Here is a 14,433-nt window from a genome sequence, read left to right on the forward strand (position 1 = left end):
CCATTCACCTTTGTCTATGCTGGATGAAGCCAAGGAAGTGTTTTGTCTTCTGGACGAAACCATCCTACCTAACCTCAGTAGTTTCCATATGGTTACAGGAGACTCTCCTTTTCATCATGCTGGGGGCATGCAAACCTTTTCATTTCCTTTTTCAATTTTCATTTTCAATTTTTAGTTTTGTCATTTCTAGATTTTTAGTTTTGTCGTTTCTAGCTTTTTAGTTTTGTCATTTCTAGCTTGAGTAAAAATGAAACTAAAACCAAGCATAATTCCCCCATGTTTCAAGCTTGTAAAAAAATGAACCCACCTTCAATAAATAACCTTTGTGATTGCCATTTTATCAGCCTTTTGAGCCTTGGTTGTGTACCTCTCATCACCTCCATCTCTTTGGCTGATCATATGCTTCCACTTGGTTGTTTACCCTTTTTGAGGAACAGTTGCGATGAGTGGTCTTGTTAGCCAACCTCTTCACAGAAATCACCATGTTTTGAGAAGTTCCAAGCTTACCCGGAACCAGTTGCTACCCTAGACACCACTCGTTCCTCAAAATCGAGTCTCCTTTAAACCCTTTTCAGACTCGTTAAATATGAAAAGATTGTCGAGCAATTGGCCTTTCCAGCTCATTAAAGTGCTTGGAAATGTCATCCCTCCTGTATATTTTAATCTTTTTCGGACCTGAGGGATTATCTCATGAAAAAGTTCGAGTGCTTGTCTTTTTCAGCTCGTTAAAGTGATCGGAAAAGTCATCCCTTTTGTATTATTTTATCCTTTTTCGGACTTAAGGGATTATTCTACGAAAAAGAACTTCTGGAGTTTTCTTTTTGTCCCTTTTCAAACTCTCTAAACATGAAAAGGACCAAGTTATCCTTGTCGTTAAACTCGTTAAAACAATAGTGATAAACTTGTCCATTCTAGACAAGACCGAGTTTCACTGTCGTTAGACTTGTTAAAACAAAGCGACAGGTTTTCCCGAAGGGAAAATTATAGAACAAGCATATGTTATCCTCCTCAAGCTTGACAAAAATAAAGAGGTACTAGTCAGCAATGACTGGGGAAAAAGGGAAAAAACTTGAAGAACTTATGGTAGCAGGTCACTCTTGAACATGACACTTTCACTCCATCACCATTATTGAGTCAGGTTGGGTTATTCCATTCACTGGTCATCTCACCATTGGTCTTTCACACCATCCATCTTTTGGGGTTAATGCTACCAATCCATCTCAGTGTCATCGACATGTTCAAGAGAAGTCATTCAGTTGAGAAACCATAATCCAGTTAATGCCTCATCCACTACAATACCTTCAACCTTCATTTTTCATGACCGCCATTCCTGAACCTTGTGTCGTCAAATCGTTTTCACCTCCAAAAATCATTTGCTTCGTTTCGTGTCGTAGATGTGGGATACATTAAGGCCCTCCTATGACGAGTCACTTCTTGTCGACATTAGCTCATTATCCAAGAAGTTGACTTGGAAACACCCATTTCAGTGCTTTGAAGCTTGCATGCCTCAATGGCAAGTTTTTTACTCCCACGACAGGTTGACATCAATGGCCTTCGACCGAAAGATTTTGCTTGGTGTTCGACATCGGATCATATATTCAAACCACGTGAATTGTACTGTAGTACCTTTACGGTCATTATCATTATCGGTGATTCCTCTCGCGACTGTTAACAACTCACATTATTGGCTGGTAATCAGGCGATGTCTTTCCATGTTCGACTTCAGAACATCTCTTCACATGGATTGACTTGTACATCGGGCAAAGATTGAACATGTTTGAAGACACCGGATATAGTTTCATCCATCTGGGTTGCGATATATTCAAGGATATAAAACATCAAATGTACAAAGACGTTGCACAGATGGTCATCCAACTCGAGGATGATCACTCTACATCTGAAGAATCACCAATCTACATCTACAGACGACTATCTGATCTATGTACATGAAATGAATTTATAAAGCTGAGCATGGGAATGCCCACCTTAGCTAGATCATGAAAAATTATATTATGATGATGTATTGTATTGTAACTTATGCAGGTCACCTTCCAGTTCGAAACCTCGGATCCTCATGATAAAGCATTTCACTTGACATCAAGATTTACGACTTCATGCTTTAGGGGGCAACTGTTATAGACATATTTGGGCACTTCAACCCCAAACTTATATGTCAATAAAATAGGGCTCTTCAACCCCTAAAAGAGTTGTTTCATACCCTAAAAGAACATGGTCATCTGATTACATCATTCCCCAAAAGTTCCACCTGAGAAACCATCCAGAAATGGCCTAAACTAAACCATACTGACTGCTACACTGGCCAGGTGCGATGCATACTGAGTGGTACACTGCTCAGGTGCGATGCATATTGATTAGGCCTTCTATAGGGTGTGATGGGCAAGGATGGACAAATGTCCGAGACAGTTTGCTAGGTGGTTGCTCATGGAATCTTCTAGAAACTTCTCCTATGACACTTGCCTCTCTGAATTCGCCCAGGGATGAGTAAGAGATCCAAGAAATCTCCAAGTGGAACCAAATGTAACAAGTGGAATGACACTAATCAAAACCCCAGAGATGACTCACACCCTTGCACACATCTATAAATGGATCCCTCATCTAAGAGATCTAGAGGCTGGAATATTGTGAATTGCAAGGAAGTGCTGATAGTTTGTAATTGAGGAAAGAGCATTGTATTGTTGGTGTGATCTTGCTATTTCATGAGGTGAAGAGGGATTGATGCTGGGAGGATGATGCTGGATCAGACAACTGGGTTGTAATTCTCCCTTCTATTTAATAAAGTTATTCAAGTTTTCTTCCATATGATTATGCAATTGTGAATGTTATCATTTGTGAATGCTATTGTATGTTCATTATATATCTGATTATGTAATGCTTATGTTATAATAGATCAAGATGCTTTGACGGTTCTTTGTTACTGTGTTTCTACAGGTACTCTCCAAGCGGGTTAAGTACGGGGAGGAGTTGCAAGCTCTGTCAAGGGGGAGAGAGATCAAGCAAGGGATTAAGCGGAAGTTCCAGGTTGGTTCCATTGTCTTTCTCTTATCTATTATACATAGAAGAAATCGTTGAATTGCTTTAAACTGTTGTTTCTAGGGTAGCTGCCAAACCTAGAGGGCTAGTCGTTCGAAAAGACACTAGTTTTCCCAGAAACAAAGCCTAGATTGTCAAACTAATACAGGAGATGGTGAAGAAAAATAAAGTCTACAAATGTGATAAAATGCAAAAGGATGCGTTTTCCTGTATTAAGCAGGCTATAGTAGAAGCACCCACATTATATAGCCCACACTTCGATAAAGATGTCTTGATCTACATTTTTTCTTCTAATACCTCTCTTGTTGTTGTACTCACTTGGAAGGATGAATTCAATAATGAGTGGCCTATCTCCTTCGTGAGAACAAGTCTGGAAGGACCACAACTTAACTACCCCATTGTGGATAGATAGCCTTATGGAGTGTACAAGGCGGTAAATAATTTTAGGCCCTATCTATTGAAGAACCATTGTGTTATATTGTCCCACACCCAACAGTCAGGTCATTGGTTATTTAATAAGGGTTGGGTGAAAGGAGAGCGAACTAGATGACTGGGTTGCAAGAGTATGATCTAGAAATCAAGCCAGTTCACACAATCAAGGGACATGGTCTTTACCAATTAGTAGTAGAAGAAGTAAAAGTGAAGGAGGAAGAAGAAGAGCTTTCAGGATGGGAGCAAGAAATTCAGATGTATAACATTGAGCGAGCATTTTATGCTACAAACATAAACTCTTGGTACATGGATGTGCACTAATACCTTGAGAATGACACATTTCCCTCACAATTTTATGCATGAAAGAAGAGGGCACTCTAATTTAAATCATTATTGTATCGGTTGTTGCATGGGGTCCTATTCAAAAAGCACCACAACAGAGTATTTCTAAAGTGTTTGGAGGTGCATCATTCATAAAAGGTATTGCGTGATCTCCATGATGGACCAGCTGGGGGACACTTTGCAGTCAACACTATAGCGCATAAGGTTATGCAGGCCAACTTTTACTAGCCCACATTATTCAAAGATGCTCATGCTTACGCTGGTAAGTGTTTGGCCTGTCAAAAGTATGTTGGAAAAAACAAGAATTCAGCCACCCCGTTGCAACCCATCACAATGGAAGGACCTTTTTGAACAGTGGGGCTTGGACAACATTGGGGAAATTTCCCTGCACTTGTCAAAGAAACACTGCTACATCTTAACTGCTAAATATTACTTCATGCAGCGGATAGAAGAAATTCCACTCAAACAGGTGAATGAACAGGAATTCATCAACTTTCTGCAACAAAACATCATTTCCAAGTTCGATGTTCTTAGTTCACCTATTTTCGACAATGCAACATACTATTTAAGACTATTATTTTTCATTAGAAAATGGTGTCATATTGAAACATTCAATTAATTATTGTCTAGAGGGGAATGATCTTGCTTAATCCATGAACAAGAACCTTATTCGTATTATCAAAGAATAATATTCTCTAAACAGCGAAACTGACACTCTTCTTTGGTGAATGCCTTATGGGTTGATCGAGTCACACCAAAACCTTCCCTGAAAACCTCCCCTGAATTTCTATTGTACGGAAAAGAAGCCATCCTCCTGCCAAACATCTACTTTCCTGCTCTCCAGCTATCACAATCCCAAGCCAAGCCATGTCTATTAGTTCAGCACAGGCTGAACACTCTTCATACGTTGTAAGAAGGTTGAAAGCTAAGGAAAATAGTTCACTTCACTAGAGTCATATCAAGAGGTGGTTAGACAATAAGTCTACAGGGGAAAACAACTTTAGTGTGGGTGACTTTCTCTTAAAGTGGGATAAATCCAATGAGGACAAAGGAAAACATATTAAGTTTCAGTCCCTTTGGATTGTGTCATTCATCGTGCACAAAAATCTTGTCCAACACACTTATTGTCTGCTATCAATTGACAGGAAGATTGACTCTCTCCTTGTCAATGGCCAAGACTTGAAACAGTATTTCTAAAGAGAATATGGGGTTGTGACCTACACTATGTACATAGTATTCTCTTTTATTGATTGTTTGTTTGTTTGATTTTCTTTTGGTCTTCGTTATGTAAATAAGTGTTCTGCATGAATATGTTGTGGATTCTAAGTATGTGTGTGGTCGAATTATAAAGAGTCTGGTGACACTTCAAAATTTGGATAATCTTATGTTTGTCTTCCTCGTGTTGGTTGCATCTTTTGGCCGATGAAGTTCTGACAGAAAATTCAATTTGTCCATAAGGAGAGTTTTGGTCCAACCAGGAACCCATGTCTAGTTCGGAAACCCCATGCCTATACTCAATTTTTTCTTCTTTGGTGTTCTCAAGCTTATCCAGCTAGTAGAAATGAAGAAGGGGAAAATCTAAACTAGAAAACCTAAATAAGAAGTATCTATATGCTTCTCTAAAGGAACAAACTCCTCTTCTCTCAATAAGTCGAGATGCCTTTTCCTCCCAAAATAAATAAGTGCCAATGCACATTTATCTTTAAATAAATAAATAAAGGGGAAATAAGAGAAAGGATTCCTACTTAGAGAGGTGAAGCAAGAAACTCTACTGGGGTATTGTCTAGGCTCACTGTCTGTGGAACAATGTTTGTGTTCCTGCGTGACTCCATGGGGGTACTATCCAAACCCGCTGGTAGCGAAGGAACACCAGAGATGAAAAAGTCTACTCTAAAAATATTAAGCTAGCAAGCTACACCACCCTTCCCAAATCAAAAATTATGATTATGGTAAATCTTATGTTGTGTTCGACTGAGAAGGTAGAGAGGGGACCATGAATTTTCATGGGGTAAGTGGGAAGGCCGAAGTAATCTGCACGATGAATCAATACTCCCTGAAAAAAATTAACCAACACAAAGAAGCTAGAGTTTAAGTAGTGTGTTGCCAAGTGTTGTAGTTGTTGTAACACCCTCCAAAATTTTGGCTAGGACCCAATTTGGGATCCTTCCTCGGTCTTTTCATTATTGTTGCAAATGCTAGAGCTCATTGCATGAGTGTTCTTGTAGTGCTTTGGTTCCTTTGGCATGTTGGGTTAACAGTCATCTTTTGGCATGCTTGATTGTCGTACAATGTTTGCGAGACATTTCCGATGGTTTCTAAGATCGATCTTTATGTATGTGAGTTTTTCCAACCATGTAAAAATTTGTCGCACCCATACACAAAGTCTTGAGCACTGTTGAACAAGTGTCGTCATGGTAGTCCTAAATCCTATCTTAAGTGCCACACTTGTCGTATATTATCATGAGGAAATCACATGGAGGGAAATGCTTTGTTTATGTGTTCCAATGATCTATGTTTTCATTTCATCAAAGTATGCTAAGTGTGTGATCATAGTCAAATTTCATCACAGTTCATCACCCATCCCACAGCTAGCCATTTTTAGAGAATCCTCCTGACTAAGCAACTTAGCTTCGCTGGGTGCCAGCTGAACTACGAATTGTGTAGTCCCAACCCTCTAATATGTGAAATTGCTACTTGGAATTTCACAATGTGTAGTCCCTGTCCCCCAGGGTCACTACTCTGCAAAATTCTTGAAACGAGCTCCCGATATTGACCCCCAAAACTATGTAGTTGAGTTTCCCAATCTGCATTGAACTATGCAGTTCACATCTTCGACCCTCAAGATTTTCCCTTGTCTTTTGGGAATGCACAGTGCAAAAAATACTAGACTCCCTTGACATCAAAAACTGTGAAAATGTTCCTCCTACTGTCCTTTCCCTCAACTAGACCCCACTGCCTCCAGAAACTATGTAGTTATGCCCTTCAAGCTTCTCTGAGTTACATATTGTGTAGTCTTAGAGCCCACGCTCTCCCCTTAACTGCTGGAACTGCGCAATGTGCTCTCACTGAAACCATCTCCCCAGTCTGTCACTTGTACTGGGCTCAGTTTATGGAGAAGAATGTATCATCTTAGACTAGGGGGTTTTCAGATTGATGTCATCCCATCATGAGTGAATTATAGGAACATGTACACTATCATGTCATGGTGAGATGATGAAAAGGGAGAAGGCAGAGGGAAGCATGCCTAAAGAATATCTTGTAGTTGAACTCACAAGTGGATCAATCAAGAGAAAGCAAAGGAACACAAGTTTGCAAATTTCATCCAAGACTAAAGATCATTGAAGACTTTGCATCCCCAAGCCATGTGGAGGTGAAGAGAAAGCATATCCAAGAAGACATCTAGCAGTCAGCAGCAACAATGACTTGACATTTCCACATCATTAAGTAGTCCATGTCAGTAGTATCATGTCATGTCATGTCATAAGTATTCATATGCCACATCACTATCATGGGCCATGTATATTGTAGTGAAATGTATTTGAAAGTTGAATTTCAAAGGACAAACATGGGATGTGAAGAGTCATGTAAGTTGAAAAGTCATAGGAAGTCAAATAGTCACTTGGGTAGTCTAAGAGCCACCCTTGGTTATATATACTCTCTCATTGTATGAGCAACAAAATTTTCACCTTGGCTCCTCCCGCAGGGCATTAGAGAGATCAGCTAATTATTTGAGGAGCAAGGAGTGGCTCCAATGTCCCACTATTGGGGCTAGTGATGTACATTGTAAACATGTGTCTTTGAACATTTTCTTAATAACAGAAGCCTTTAAGGCCAATTTGTTCTTCATCGATGAACTATGAATGTTTGTCAGACTATTCTGTGAATATCTTTATTTCATGTTTGCTTTCACACGTGCTAAGATAGTTGAACTATTTTGGTTATTTTAGTGCTTATCTCACTAGGAATGTGTTGTAATGGTGGCTATTATTTCCCCATCCTTGTGGACTATTCCGCGAGACACTAGAAAAATATTTATTCATTATTGGTTGTAACAGTCGTCACATCCGTTGTGGACTATTTTTCTGAATGTTAGACAGATCCTTCTAGTTCATGTGTGTCTATTCTTGGGTGTTATCCAGTAAAATGACCTCCTCATTAACGCAGAGGGGAAAGACATGATGAGTGAAGAAATGACCAAGTTCACAAGCCTTGTTTCCAAGCTACTGTTGCCTATACACTGACAACTTGCTTTATAAAGCTTCTCAGCAAGCCTAAGGGTGCGTTAGTGACCTAAGTAACTCTACTTGTTACCTCAGGGACAGTGTTAGTGAACCTTAATGAGGATCTAAGGGTCAAAGGAGCAGATTGACTAAGAAATATCCCTATATTCTCTCCTAAATCAACTCAAAAAAGCAAGGAAACATCAAAGTTCGACCTATTTGGGGGATTTCTAATCCTAATGGAGTATGCAAATGGGAAAGAGCTCAAAAGAATGTCAACATCATTTATTTTACCTAAGGAAACTCATGGAGAAACTTGGCAACCCTAACCTCGCATGCTACATAAGCAGAGCTAGGGCTATTGTGAAAAAGGTCAGATCATTTGAAAGGATAGCTTACTTGATTGTTGAGCAGAGTCTCAGACTTAAGCATAAGAAGTTGGTAAGAAGGGAGAGAGAGAGAGGAGCTGGAGGGGTAAGGGAAGGATGATGCAACCAATGGTTGTAATCACTCTTTCGATATTACTATAGAACTGTAGTTGTACTGTCCACTCCATGATGTTGGTACTATAATCCATTTATATGTTTATTCAATGTCTTTTAGCATGAGTGGCTTAGTTATGTGCAACTAGATGTCTTTTATATGCTTATGCATTGATTATCAAGGTTTTATGTTGTGATTACGCTTGTCTTTTCTATGTGTAGGACTTGATCTGGAGCTAGCTCAGGGGACTTCTGCCTAGCTGCATTGCGCTCTCCAGCAACTCCACACGAAGGCTCGAGGTAATGAATATGTCCCGCTTTGATAGTTAGTTATTGAATATGGACATGCATGTATCTTTGTGACAGCTGCAGATAATCTTATAGTCTGCCAAGGGTCCTGGGAAGACCCTTGAGGGTTCCTTCATCTTCCATACACTGTGCATTAATCCCTATAGCAAAATTGGTGACTCCACTAGGGACTACACTTTAGTTCCTGGTTTTCCCAGAAAGTTCCTAGATCTCTCCTTCTTCCAGACCTTCTTGTACTTCTTCATTCCTTTTCTGACCACTCAGGACCTTGCAACACTCTTCTTTCATTGCTCAGCCCTGGATCTGATCCCCACAGCCCTTTTTTGAAGTGTTTTCCCTCACTAACATAGGTTACCAGTGTAAACAGAGCTTTATAAAGCATTGTAGCTTCACAAACAGAGCATTAGTGCCACCAGTAACTCTCTGTGGCCTCTAGCACAGAGCGTTAGTCACCCATTTTTTGATAAACAACAATGTCTGTGACCTCAAAGGGTTGGGAAACTTGCTTCTAGACTGATAAGGGATCTGTAGTTGTGTTTTGTTTGACTAATCTGTGTCCTGAACAAATTCTTTTCTTAAGAAAATAACTTTCCTTCTTAAAGTTTTTATTTTCATAAAAGAAAAAATCAAAATTTTTTATTGTTTTCTGCTTAGTTTGTTAGTTCTGCATTATTTGGTTTCAGTAGTTGTTAGTAAGCATTGAAAAGTTTTGTCGGTTATGTGATTGTTTTATTGAGTAGGATGCATGGAATGAATATTGATGTATGAATGACTCTCCCTTTATAGAAGCATCTTATTCATCGAAATTAAAATTTACAAGCATTGTTTTTTGCATAATTTGAGTCAAAGTCCCATAAAATCTCATACGTCAACACCCCTACCGAAGACTCTAACCTAAAATCTGCCTAATAAAATCAATCAACAACTCTTTCTAGAGTAAACATACATTAATTTAGGCTAGGATCTTGGGTTAGGCAGTGTGAGTAAACTGCCCAAGATCATACACCAAAACTAGTGTCATTAAATAGAGAAATCCTTTTGCACTCATACTATCGGGACCACTCCAGTAAAAGCAGAGCTAAATACGAGACAAAATCAAACTATAAGTGAAGGCATCCCAATTTTTCTTACATATCCTTTTGGAATTCTATGTATCGGGGATCCCTTCGAGGATATTGGAGCTGAGTCGGGGACTCAGGTATCTTGCCCACACAGTGTACTTTCTGCGACTATGTCCCCCCCAGTAGTGTCTGTGATCTGAGGTATCCTTAGTGGCCATACTTTTAGGGACTAACACAAGGTGACTGGGGCGGGCTGCCCTAGTACCTAACACAGATGGACCTACTCTGTCTTCAGTTTTTGGGAGGGTGCTCGTCTTCATGAGAGTACTTGGTCCCTCAATCTGAGGTTCGAGCGAAACTCTAAAGTAACCATAATTGTACATTTGGCCAACTATCTCTGTTATTCATTGTTATACTGGGTTTCATCTCCAGTGATTGGTGCTTATCAGACAGGGTCATTTCCCTCTGCTTGTTGATTGATTTATTTAGTGTATTTTTTATTTTTTAGGTGCCAAAGTGTTATCATTGAGACTTTAATAAAAATCACTGTAAAATTTACTAATAAAAATTATCAGCCACTGTGGCTACATCTGGCCCTCGTCGTCAATCTAGACGATTGTTAGGACTTCCCCCACTCACTGTGGAGAATTCGCTAAGCTCCAGTGAGTCAGATTCCTCGTCTTCGAGAAATCGGTCTTCGAGATCTCACACAGAATCAGTTTGGACATCCGACGATTCAAGCTTACTGGAGGATTTCTTTACTAAAGGATTTCTTCCTCCATACAACCTTCTGATCATGAATCCGTTGGGCCCACTCTTGGTTCACGTTGCATCTGTACCTCCTTTGTCTTTAGTTGGAACACTTCCACTCATCCCGTCAACGACTAATGGGTCGTGGGACTTTTTGGACACTTTTGGTCCCCCACCACTTCCCCAGTCGACAATCAATACCACACCTTTGATGGCGAACCCTCCTATCCCATTTGTCCTAGGTTCAACCCCTATAATGACACCCTCCATGTGTGGAACCCAGTCAATTTCGAGTTCCACCCCTTTAGTGTCAAACCCTGTCCCTTCGATAAGTGCTACATATAGCGCTCCTTATAACGCTCAATATAGCACAGTTAACACGGGTCCCTTCAACCAATAATATGGTTCGCATACATTGTATAGTTCTAATCCCCAAATTCAAGTATCTGGGGGCACTCCCAATATGCAGATACAAGCCAGGAGCGTAACAGTTCCCCCTCCATTTTCAGGCATGCATGGTCAATCACTGATTGACATGAACACTCCTTATTCTAGTCAAGGACTTATAGTTAGTTTTGTGGCGAGCGGGAATCCTCAAGGAGGTCCCAATCAATCCATGGGGGAACCCTACTCACAACGTAAAATGAGTCAAGGGGGCACTACTTATCCTGTGGAAATCCACATTACAATACCATACCGTAAGGCACCTACTATACCATGCAACCTATGTATAATATTGGGAACAACATTATGGGAGGACTGCAAGGATCCTTAAGTCATATGTCATCGCCTTGGTCCAATTTGGGGGCATCACACACTCTTCCTTTCTTGGCAACGCTTAATATACCCCACTTGTACAAACTTACAAATGACCCCATCTATCATAACTTACTATGGCCACCAATCCCGCATGAAATACCGACCGAGATCCCTATGTTCGAAGGGAAACAAGGGGAGGATCTAGGTACACACATCACCACCTATCATCTATGGTGTGTTTCTAACTCCATGGTGGATGATAGTATCTGGTTACGCCTTTTTCCCCGCACCCTTATTGGCAATGCAGCCAAGTGGTACATAGAGTTACCACGCATGTTAGTCAATACCTTTGATGCTCTAGCGATGGAATTCTTAAAGCACTTCCAGCTACCCATCCGCTATGAAACTGGGATGGAACTCCTCACTTCATTACATCAGGATACCGCCACCCACATCTCTGATCATATACATGAATGGAGACGTAGGCGGAGGTTAATCAAAGCTCCCCTCCCAGACTATCTCTTAACGGATTGGTTTTGAAAGTCTCTACTCCCCCAAATCGCTAAGGATGTCACCTTAGGCGGTGCAGTCATAGAAGACAAAGCCGTTTGTCGTGCCTAGCACTTAGATCTGATATATTCATAGTCTGGCACTCTATACGACATAATTCCCAATGCCCCTCGCAAATCCAATACTCCCGCTACTCAGCAACCTGGAGTGCACGCCGATGGGATTATCAGCGCAACCTTCGGGGCTACTGTAAAACAACTCAGTGGTCACATTTCCCATATGTCAATGGACCCCTCTACCAAATTGACTGCTCTTCCTACCACCGCGATCAACTCTGTGCAGTCTACACAAAAACCCGGTGATAAGAACAAGAAGAATAAGAAAAAGACCACTCCTTCTAAAGAGAAGTCAACAAAGCAAAAAAACCCAAACCAAAAGGCTATTGCGCCCCCTAATGATGGAAAGGATAAACCCACCAGATTCTTACAAAATCTGTGTCAAAAACCACATGACCTATCATTGCCCGCGTCTTCAGGAGTGCACAAATTTCATTGCTAGAAAGGATACTGGTAGGACCACTGCTGTCCTCAATAATCCTTTCCCTGCTCAGCAACAGCAACACCTTATTGCAAATAAACCCCAACCCCCACAAGGGGGCAATGGTGGTTCACAACATCCTTCAGTTGGTGAAGGACCCTCTATCGTTTACACCTTTGAAACGGTAGATCTACAAACCAGAGCCAAATCTTATGGAGCTCTTGTCGCTCATGTAGAGGAACCCTCCTCAAGTCAAAACCCACCGCCACCTAACGATCTTCATATCGAAAGGCCAGTTGTTGACCTTGTGATTCACCCCCCTAAAGGGGCACTTCGACGCACAACGCACAATACATCTGCATGTGCTGCCCAAAACTACAGCATTGTAGAAGACTTGGCGCAAGCGTCATCAGCTATGTGAATGCTCAAAGTATTACAAACATGTCCAACACAAAGGAAAGCTCTACTTTCGACCATTGGTTGTATTGACCCACATGATTCCATGCTTGTGATTTTCGACATGGAAAAATGTAAACCTTCCCTTTCTCACTAGCTTGCATTTCACGTGCAAATCTTTTCGAGAGGTAAAGGTATACATAGAACTATCATTAACGAAGGTGCTTCTACCTGCGTAATGTCGGCTTCATGTTGGCTCGCTTTAGGTTCTCCAACCCTATCCCCGCCGTCAAATTCCCTTAAAGCTTTCGAAAACCACATTTTCATCCCAAAAGGTTACCTTTCTGACTACCCCATCACTCTGAGTGGGAAAATGGTAATGGTGGATATCGAAGTCGTGGATCATAAACCCAACTATAATCTGCTTTTGGGCTGTAGTTGGACTTATACCATGAATGCCATTGTGTCTTTAGTTTTTCGCATCATCCTATTTCCCTTGGATGGAAAGATAGTCATAGTGGACCAACTGTCCTTTTGCACCCCAGATTACTCCCCGTTACCTAGCAGCTATGTACCCTTAGTGGGTGGTGTACCTGACTCTTACATCAGTATCGGTATCAGTCTATTGAAGGGCTCTTCCATGATGGGTTGTTTCCCTCTTCTGCTGCCAACGGTTCCACAGATGGTCAATATGGTTTCATCCATTCCTCACGAACCGACTGATCCTTGGATCCTACCAGCCCCTTCAGACATTGACACTTATGAAGAACAAATGTCGTTGTCACCAGTTGAATTGGCCTACGAGGCCATTCAATCTCCATCCGAGTCTCTAGTCAATTTGGTCACGGCGAACAGTACCACTTCCCCTCCCATAAATGCTCCTTCTTTCGATCCCCTTAATCAGGTCCTACCTATGGATGAAGCTATTAGAGAGATCATGAGTTTAGAAGAGCGACCTTGGGAGGACTCGCACCATCATGTTTCGATATTTGATTCGGACATGATGCCTCTTCAAATCCTATCATCTGACGCACTTGAAATCGTTTCCTCACCATATACGACTATCCAAACTTTGGACTCGGAAGGAAACGTGGGAAATCTTTCAAGGACATTGCTCATTGATATTTCAGTCAAGACCGGCATCGTGGAAAACATCCAGATTGGAGCCAATCGAAATCTTGAGGAAATTGTGAGCTTCACTTACCCTTTTAAGGATTTCCACAATGTTTTCCCTTGGTCCTATGAGGAAATGCATGGCATAGACCCATCTATTGTCAAGCATGAGATCAAGAATTATCGAGCATTCTTTTTGTGGTACTTTTCTTGCTCGTTAATTTGAAAAATCCTTGAGTATCCTTCTTCAAGCTTGTTAAACTACCATGAAGAAGATCGAGCATTCTTTTTATGGTATTTTTTTGCTCGTTAATATGAAAAATCCTCGAGTCTCCTTCTTCAGGCTCGTTAAACTACCACGAAGAAAATCAAGCATTCTTTTTATGGTACTTTTCTTGCTCGTTAATCTGAAATACCTCGAGTCTACTTCTTTGGGCTCGTTAAACTAATAAAAAGAAGATATGAGCATGT

The sequence above is a fragment of the Pinus tabuliformis genome, chromosome 1_2 (genome assembly GCF_031772625.1).
Source record: "Pinus tabuliformis cultivar Carrire ecotype Pingquan chromosome 1_2, CPIR1, whole genome shotgun sequence".
NCBI classification, from domain to species: Eukaryota; Viridiplantae; Streptophyta; class Pinopsida; order Pinales; family Pinaceae; genus Pinus; species Pinus tabuliformis.